Here is a 9,355-nt window from a genome sequence, read left to right as displayed (position 1 = left end):
ATTATTTTATGGATTACATTTCAAATTATGTTACAGATTACATTTCAGATTACATCAGGAATTACGTTTAAAATTATGTTACAGATTACATTTCAAATTATGTTAAGGATTACATTTCAGATTACATCAGGAATTACGTTTAAAATTATGTTACAGATTACATTTCAAATTACATCAGGAATTACATTATATACAAATTATGTTATGGATTACATTCCAAATTACATCAGTAATTACATTTAAAATTATGTTACAGATTACATTTCAAATTACATCAGGAATTACATAAATTAGTTACAGAATTACATTTCAAATTGATCAGAATTACTTTCATGATGTTACAGATTACATTTCAAATTCCACTAGGAATTACATTTCAGAGGATTTTACAAATTACATTTAAAATTACATCAGGAATTAAATTTCAAATTATGTTATAGATTACATTTCAAATTATGTTACGGATTACATTTCAGATTACATCAGGAATTACATTTCAAATTATGTTATGGATTACATTTCAAATTACATCAGGAATTACATTTCAAATTATGTTACGGATTATGTTTCAAATTGCATTAGGAATTACATTTAAATTATGTTAACGGATTACATTTCAAATTACATCAGGAATTACATTTCAAATTATGTTACAAATTACATTTCAAATGATGTTACGAATTACATTTCATATTATATCAGGAATTACATTTCTAATTATTTCACGAATCACATTTCAAATTGCACTGCGAATTACATTTTTAGATTACATCTGGCGTTACGTTACACTTTGCACCACGAAATTATGTTATGGATTACATTTCAAATTACATCAGTAATTACATTTAAAATTATGTTACAGATTACATTTCAAATTACATCAGGAATTACATTTAAAATTATGTTACAGATTACATTTCAAATTACATCAGGAATTACATTTCAAATGATGTTACGGATTACATTTCAAATTCCACTAGGAATTACATTTCAGAGGATTTTACAAATTACATTTAAAATTACATCAGGAATTGCATTTCAAATTATGTTATAGATTACATTTCAAATTATGTTACGGATTACATTTCAGATTACATCAGGAATTACATTTCAAATTATGTTATGGATTACATTTCAAATTACATCAGGAATTACATTTCAAATTATGTTACGGATTATGTTTCAAATTGCATTAGGAATTACATTTAAATTATGTTAACGGATTACATTTCAAATTACATCAGGAATTACATTTCAAATGATGTTACGAATTACATTTCAAATGATGTTACGAATTACATTTCAAATTATATCAGGAATTACATTTCTAATTATTTCACGAATTACATTTCAAATTGCCCTGCGAATTACATTTTTAGATTACATCTGGCGTTACGTTACACTTTGCACCACGAAATTCTGCTGCAGTTAGATTACATCAGTAATTACATATCAAATTGTGCTAAAAATTACATTTCAAATTACACGGCGAATTACATTTTTAGATTACATCTGGCGTTTCGTTTCACTTTGCAACACGAATTCAAATTAGAATTATGTCAAGAATTACTTTTCTAATTACATGACGAATAGCGTTTCAGATTGCATAAGAAATGTGCTTTAAGCCATACAATGAATTACATTTAAATTGCATCTGAAATTACATTTTAAGTTACATCAGAGTTACATTTCAAACTACGTCGGCAAGTACATGTAAAATTGCATCACGAATTTTATTGCAAATCCCTTTACAAATTACATTTAATGTAGGCAGAGAAAAGTTTTGGAAACTGCCTGTGTCATTATTTGTGGGGGGGCGGGCGGCGGATGTGGGGAAAAGTGGCCGGGGACGTGATGTCACAAAAATTGAGATAACGGGAATCACCTCATTTTCCTAAACTTAAAATGAAAATTTCTGGATTCTGAACATTTTGTGATTTTTCGTTTTCAGTAAAAGAAAAAAAAATTGCGCCTGCTTTTGTCCGCCCTAAGATCTTGAAAACTACTGAGGCTAGAGGGCTGCAATTTGGTAAGTCTAATGATTGGAGGATGGATGATCAACATACCAATTTACAGCATTCTAGCCTGAGTAGTTTCTAAGATCAGAGGGCGGCCAGATAAAGTGCAGATGGGCAGTAGTTTTATATATAATATATATATATATATAATATATAAAAACTATAATATATATATATATATATATATGATATATATATATTTATATATATACTATATATATATATATATATATATATATAAATATATATATAATATATATATATATATATATATATATATATATATATATATATATATATAGAAAAACTAAAAACCAAAGACTGTCTTTATACTCTAAAATCTGTGACAAATTAGTAATATATGCAAGACGTATAAGATTTATTTATCTCGCTAAATTTTCCAGCCAGCTGATGAAGAGATTCGTGAAACATCGTTGGCCATAATTCCGTTCATTATCTTCTTAAGTATTTGGCCATTTTGATGAAATATAACCATTCTTAATAGCTTCTTGATGTCCTGTGCTAATCTAATGACACTTCTGGGTAATTATTTTATATCTCTTTCTCAATTTAGCTTACAATTTTCCATAATTATGTTGTTCATCTTTTGTGAGAGATGGAAGTTTCATCTCCCAAACTTTTCACTGCCGACATTAAAATGTAATTTGTAATGTAATCTGAAATGGGATTTGTGCCGTAATTATGCATGTAATCCATGATTGTTTTTAAAGGCAATTTCGGATACAGTTTGAAATGTAATTCTTGTTGTAATGTGAAATGTAATTTGTGATCCAATTTGAAGTGCAATTTCTGATGTAATTCATTGCAGTTTGAAATGTAATTTGTGGTGTAATGTGAAATGTAGTTTGTGATGCAATTTGAAATGCAATTTTTGATGTAATATGAAATGTAATTCGTAATGCAATTTGAAATTTAATTTGTGGTGTATTTCTGATGTCATGCAAAGTGCAATGCCGGATGTAATTGGATACATAATCCATAATGTAATTTGAAATGTAAAGCCACATGTAATTTGAGATGTAAATCGTGATATCTCAGCAAATCATAGCATTATTCACTGGATTTAAAGTCCTAGTCAACTCCGTTCAAAAAAATTTTTGAGAATCATTGAGAATTCACACTAAGATTCAATTTAAACACAAACAGCGTCAGTGAATCAATCAATTCAGGTTAACGAAATGGTGATTATTATTATTGTTAATATTATTATTATTGTTTTTTATTTTTTTTTTTTTTTTTTTTTTTTTTTTTTTGTGCTATCAGTCATCTTTTTAGACTGGGTGGTTTTTATAGCGTGGGGTTGTTCCGAGTTGCATCCTGCCTCCTTAGGAGTAAATCACTTTTCTCACAATGTGTGCCGTTTCTAGGAGCATACTCTCCTGCGTCTTTCCTGGAGCTACTTCGGCATCTAGTTTTTTCCAGGTTCCTTTTCAGGGGTCTTGGGATCGTTCCTGGTGTCCCTGAGTATGGGTACAATTCCCACTGGCATATCCCATTTCCTTCTTATTTCTATTTTCAGGTCCTGATACTAATCGGTTTTTTCTCTCTTTCTCTTCTACTCTGTTGTCCCATGGTATATTATTATTATTATTATTATTATTATTATTATTATTATTATTATTATTATTATTATTATTATTATTATTATTATTAATTAGGTGAACCCTATTCATAAGGAACAAGCCCACAAGGGACCATTAACGTAAAATTCAAACCTTCAAAGAATATGGTGTTCATTGGAAAGAAGCAACAGGTTTTATGAAATACAGAGAGAGGAATGAAAAACGTGCCTTGCTAACAAATTAATGATCAAATAGACAGAATTGCAAGCAGATTATTAAAGTACAAGAAGAGTTATTTTATGGTAATGATGCACTGAACTTCTGAGGAGCAAAAAGGACCTCTGGAACTAAGAGTCAATAGTTGGACTATGCGAATTTCGTTATAGTCCAAGACCCCTTCTCTTTGTCCCAGCAGAAACAACAATCCAAAACAAAGTCTTTGTTTGGCCTTGGGGTCTTTCAGAGCAAGACCTTCATGGGGCGGGGAGGGGAGGGAAGGGGCGGGGGGAAGATGAAGGTGTTCCTCGACCTTCAATCCAAAAGCTGGTAGCAAAATGTTCAGTTGCATCTGTAGGAATTGTTGTTGTCTGTTCTACTCCCTGGTCTTTGGTGGTGAACTTTGATCTCTCTCTCTCTCTCTCTCTCTCTTATCTCCGTCCTTCCCTTTCTGTCCCCTTTTCGCGAGGTTTCTCCTGCGAACTCTTTCGTCCAAACGGTATGAAGAATGAAAGAGAAAATAGTTCAAAAGAAATTGACCCTTCTGTGTCCAAACAGGCAGGAGGCTTTTTTCCCAAAAAAATAGGGGTTTTATTGAACCCCCTTTTTTAGGGGGGTTGGGGTGTTGGGGGGACTCAAAACACAAGCAGGACTGTCTGGTCAATGGGACATGAATTGAAATTAAAGAAGACTAGTCTTAGTTCAGTAATGAAACAACACGAAAATGGAGATTAAGATGGAAATTCGTAAATAAATGGAGGAAAACACACCTTAAATAAAAGAATATTATTTAAAGGACAGGGAAATGAGACGTATGGCGTAATATAGAAAGTAAAAAATGCAGTGCTAGGATACAAAGAAACACTAGAACTATAGTAGATTCACATCAACCGTGCATTTGATGTCCAAGCCAGTCCCTTACGACGCTCCTGATTGGCTGTTGATAAGCCAATCACAGGGCTGGAAACTTTCAGTCTCTCGAGAGAGCTCACATAGGCAGGATGTATTTTCCACCTCTCCTGAGAGATACTTTTGAAAGACGTAGCCCTCTCGAGAGAGTCTGAGAGGTTCCAGCCCTGTGATTGGCTTATCAATAGCCAATCAGGAGCGTCGTAAGGGACTGTCTTCAACATCAAATGCACGGTTGATGTGAATCTACTATAGGAATAAATGTACAATAGCTGCTTTTGCTTGCGAATACTGTAATAGAAACAAGAAAGTGAACATAAAGAACTTGCAAATGAATTTGCTCGTCTTCAGTAGAAAAATGTATAAATGTGTGTGTATCTCGCAACCTAGTAAAGGGTGAAACTGCTATAGCTCTCTTTTTAATAGAACCCTCAAACAAAAAAGAATAAAAAATATACTATGTTGAAACCTATGACAAATAACCCAAAACACATATACACTCATGTTGACATGACGAACATTGGAACAGCGTCAAAAATTCATGAAGCTGTCATGTTGTACAATATAGATTAAAAAAAGTTTTTAGAGTTCAAGGGAAACAAACAGTTTTTATATGATTACATCGACCAATAATTAACTTTTCCTTTTTTACAGAACATTTTCAAAACTGGTCCACTATAGGTCATTTAGAACCTGGGAAGAAGTAGCGCCTTACCAGGATATCAGTCCACTGAAACACTGAAACTTATTGCAGTAATAAATGTGTTATTTTAAAAGATGGTGATAGCGAATTTTCCTTAAATCAGACGTATTAGAAGGTTATGTGGCTTCGTTCCCGACTACTGCCAAACTTCGGAACTCATTTCTTGTCAGCGTGTTCCAGTCCTTTTACAAATAATTCTTTCCTCCCTGGAGGTGTAATAATAATAATCGCTCCCTTCGAGTCTGGGCGAGATATGGACAACAACGAGCTCCTCAGCGGCGTGATCGGTATGGTCTTGACCTGCCATCTCAGTGGCCGCGAGTTCGATTCTCGGGCATTCCATTAAGGGGTCAGAGATGTGTATTTCTGGTGATAGAAGTTCACTCTCGACGTAGCTCGGAAGTCGCGTAAAGCCGTTGGTCCCGTTGCTGAATAACCACTGGTTCCATGCAACATAAAAACACCATACAAACAAACAAATACAAACAAACAAACAACGAGTTTCCAATTCCCAATGCCTTGGAATGAAAATAAAAACGTTCATACAGCTACATAAAAACGTTCAAAGGAATTCAAGAACGTTTCTCCGCATCCCTGGAAATGGAAAAGAAGGTTCCAGTTGCCGCTGTTAAATGCACAGCCATTTCCATCATGGAATGTGAAAGGGAAGTCGTATTTCAGCGATTCGAACGAGTTCCTAAGTCGCGGAATAAATATGCTGGCCATAAATATTTATTTAATGGCTTCCATAACATCGAATGGCGAGGTGATAAAGACCAATTCATCTCTTGAATTGTGAAAAATAAACTGTGGATTAATTCAGTGTGTAACTTCACTTTGCCAGCATTGTATTGCATGTAACTTTCATTATAGAAAACCTCGTAATTAAAGATATGTAAATTGTACATAATTTAAATTATGTTAACATTCTCTTTTTTCCTAAATATTTATCAGTAATGCTCCTATTAATTAGTTTTATTATACTAACATTCTTTTTCTTCCTAATTATTTATCGGTAATGCTACTATTAATATTCAGAAATTCAAGCGAAAATGCAATGCATTACTATCATAATACTATTCTCCTTGTGTTTTAATGCATTTTTAAACAGGTCATATAGCTATAAGCTTCATAGTAGCTCTCGAGAGGACATCCAGGAAACGGCAATAGGTATCTCACAGGCTGTAATTTACGCAATAAAAGTAACTTAAAATCTTATAATAAACGAAAAAAATTTAAAAATAATAATAATCTAAAATCTACTATAAAGAGTTGAAAAAGGAAACTAAAACATCTAAAAAGAGAAAGAGGGCAAATAAAAGTTGAAGACAGACCAAAATATATGCAAACAAACAACTGATTAGGCTATTTTAATTTATTTATTTTTTCTGATAAGGGGATCTCTCCTTTCTGTACCTCCCTTTACTTCCTCTTGCTCCTTCCTAAAGAACACCTTAATATTCTTTGGAAGCTTGAATTTCAAGTCAGTGGCCCATTTGGTGGGCTTGTTCCGTATGGATAGGTTTCATCTGCTGAATAATAATAATAATAATAATAATAATAATAATAATATAATAATAATAATAATAATAATAATAATAATAATAATAATAATAATAATAATAATAATAATAATAATGTTCTAAAGGGTCCACAATAATACAGTGTTAAGAGTCCGTGTATAATTTTTAAGACTTTACAAAAAAGCTTTCGAACCCTTCCCTGGGTTCATCTTCAGTACAAAAAAAATAAAGAAAATAAAAAATAAAATCTAAATAAAAAAATAGAAAATAAAATAAAATAAAGATGAACATTATATATACTCTCGAGATAGAGTTTTTCCTTACTACTACTACTACTACTACTACTAATAATCAATAATAATAATAATAATAATAATAATAATAATAATAATAATAATAATAATAATAATCTGTATTTTATCGAATTTCTCCCTACTTTTATGACATTTCTACCAGACTCCCAAGGTCTGGTGTAAGCTTTCGTGAGAGTAGACGCGCATCTGTCTACCAACTTATCTACTCAGGGAAAACATTTGTATTTCGATTATGCAAAATATTCTTTTTTTTCAGAGCGATGAGCTGTTACCATTAAAGTTTATAATTTGTATTTTTGACGTAATAGGTCCCCTCATTGAAGTTATGGTACATGACGTCAATGGAAATGTCTCAATTACATTATGACTATATCTTCATTCTTCACTGTCTGTGGAGTCTCTACTCAGTATACAATATAACAGTACCTACCTCCTTGATTGTTTATGTAATCTGTTCATTATACATTGTAACAATATCTCCTTCTAAATTATCTGCGTAATCCCCACTCAGTATGCACTGTAACAATGTCTACCTTCTTAATTATCTTGCCAATCTATTTAAAACACATTATAATAATGTCTGCCTACTTAGTTGTCGATGTAATCTCCACTCAGTATACATTATAATGAGATCTACTCTCTTTTGTTTAAGTAATCTTTACTGCAAATTACATCACGGCAATATCGTCCTTCTTAAATGTCTAAGTAATTGTAATCTGTACTCAATATACATTACAATAACATCTTCCCATTTAAATGTCTAAGTAATTTACACTCAGTAATGACAGTCCTTCGGTAAAGATATCACCATTCTGTCCCATTTTCTATACCCGAAATCGGGTATAGAAAAAAACTCATTTGCATCAATCAGCATATCATCATTTCAGATCGTAAACACCTATACTACTGGGTTCCCTCATCAATACCAAATTAATCACGATATTGGGCGGATTAATAGATGGATCCAATAAATCCCCTTTTAATCGGACGGAATTAAATTGTCAGTTAGCCGAATTCCATCCCGGCGAACAAGTTTTAATTAGTAGGCCTCAGATATTCTCAGCTCCCGCCAGTCAACGCTCTAATCGATTGGCAATTGCGAATGAGCAACAGGTTAGACAATATTACAGAACGCGCTTGAGGGCGCGCGCTATACTGCGCTGGAACTCGGCACACGCTACGCTGCGCTGGAACCCGGCACACGCTACACTGTGCTGGAACCCGGCTCAACCTGTCGTGTCTCCCCTACCCTCCCAATCCCCTACCTAGCACGCCCCGGACAAACAGGTTTTCAGGAGGAGGGTGAATGAGTCATGTCTCCCCTACCCTCCCAAACCACCACATAGCCCGCCCCGAACAAACTGGTTTACAGGAGGAGGGTGGATGAGTCATGTCACCCATACCCTCTCGATCCCCTAACTATCCTCCCCTGGACAAACAGGTTTGCAGGAGGAGGGTGGATGTGTCATGTCTCCCTTACCCTCCCGATCCCTTATCTACCCCGCCCTCCTATCTACCCCACCCCGAGCCTGGGCGGACAAACAAGAGAGATCCACCCGGATTTTATAATTACAGAAGAGGCGGTACCTAATCTGATGCATTTTTCCCCATTCTGAGACAATAGGCTTCAGAGATTTTGATATCAGAGCTTCTTAATTAGCAAATGTTTTGTGTACATCTTGGTTTGAAAATGTGACAATACAGACAGCAGAAGTTTTGATAAGTTATGGAGTATAACCAAATAGCTAAAAGAGAATTATTTGATATTGATCTGGTCATCATGGAGCTCTGGTAGGCCATGGAAGGGTAACTCCTTGAGGACGGATCAAGCGACGAAGGAAGGGTAATTCCTTGAGGACGAATCAAGCGATGATGTAAGGGTGATTACTTGAGGACGAATCAAGCGATGATGGAAGGTAATTGATTAAGCAGCCATGGAAGGGTAACTCCTTGAGAACGGATCAAGCGACTACACTAGCAAATTTTTGGCAGTGAATCGGTATGGCTGGACAACTCAAAAACTTAAAAAAAAATGGGTTACCCCCATTCATGAAAACAGGGACGAATTCGTGTACGAGTATAATTAAAG

This window comes from Macrobrachium nipponense, chromosome 23 (genome assembly GCF_015104395.2).
Source record: "Macrobrachium nipponense isolate FS-2020 chromosome 23, ASM1510439v2, whole genome shotgun sequence".
Lineage (NCBI taxonomy): Eukaryota > Metazoa > Arthropoda > Malacostraca > Decapoda > Palaemonidae > Macrobrachium > Macrobrachium nipponense.
The sequence above is the reverse complement of the archived record's forward strand: the minus strand, read 5'-3'. Positions refer to the sequence as shown.